Source organism: Rhincodon typus, unplaced genomic scaffold (assembly GCF_021869965.1).
Source record: "Rhincodon typus isolate 14 unplaced genomic scaffold, sRhiTyp1.1 hic_rhity00000579, whole genome shotgun sequence".
Lineage (NCBI taxonomy): Eukaryota > Metazoa > Chordata > Chondrichthyes > Orectolobiformes > Rhincodontidae > Rhincodon > Rhincodon typus.
This window is the reverse complement of record NW_025966217.1, coordinates 8,327-9,319: the sequence shown is the minus strand read 5'-3', so window position 1 is coordinate 9,319 and position 993 is coordinate 8,327.

The window sequence follows — 993 nt, the reverse complement described above, 5'->3', positions numbered from 1 at the left end:
GTGTGTGTGTGTTTGTGAGAGTGAGTGAGAGTCTGTGTGTGTGTGTGAGTGACAGAATGTGTGTGTGTGAGTGAGTGAGAGTCTGTGTGTGTGTGTGTGTGAGAGAGAGAGTCTGTGTGTGTGTGTGAGAGTGAGAGTCTGTGTGTGTGTGTGTGAGAGTGAGAGTCTGTGTGTGTGTGTGAGAGAGAGCGCGCGCGAGTGTGTGTGAGAGCGAGCACGAGTGTGTGTGAGAGAGAGAGAGAGTGTGTGTGTGTGTGAGTGAGAGAGAGAGAGAGAGAGCGAATGTGTGTGTGTCGGCATGTGCCTGTGCATAAAGATCACCGGACAGGGATGTTCCCTCCCAGTGGGGAAACACTTCAGCAGTCAAGGACATTCGGCCTCAGATCTTCGGGTAAACATTCTCTATGGTGCACTTCGGGATAGACAACAACACAGAGTCACCGAGCAGAGGCTGATAGCCAGGTTCAGTCCCCATGAGGACAGCTTCAACCAGGATCTTGGGTTCATGTTGCACTACAGGTGACCCCACCACACTATACACTCACTCTCACACACAGGAACATACACACAGTGGGGAAGGGTCAAAGGTTATGGGGAGAAAGCAAGCGAATGGTCTTGAGAAATACATTGGCCACAATCGAATGGTAGAGCAGATTCAATGGGCTGAATGGCCTAATTCTGCTCCAATCTCTTATGATCTATCTTGTCAAGGCATTTACAGGTAAGCCTTTGTCAGGAGGTGATGAAGAGACTGGGACAGAAAGAGTGAGAGAAGGCAGTTTGAGTTTTATCTCTCTCTCTCTCTCTATCTGCTGTGAGAGACACAGCTGGAGGAAGGGGAGCAAGCTGTCAACTTGCATCAGAGATAGTAGGAACTGCAGATGCTGGAGAATCTGAGATAACAAGGTGTAGAGCTGGATGAACACAGCAGGCCAAGCAGCATCAGAAGAGCAGGAAGGGTTTTCTGAAGAGGGGTCTAGGCCCGAAACGTCA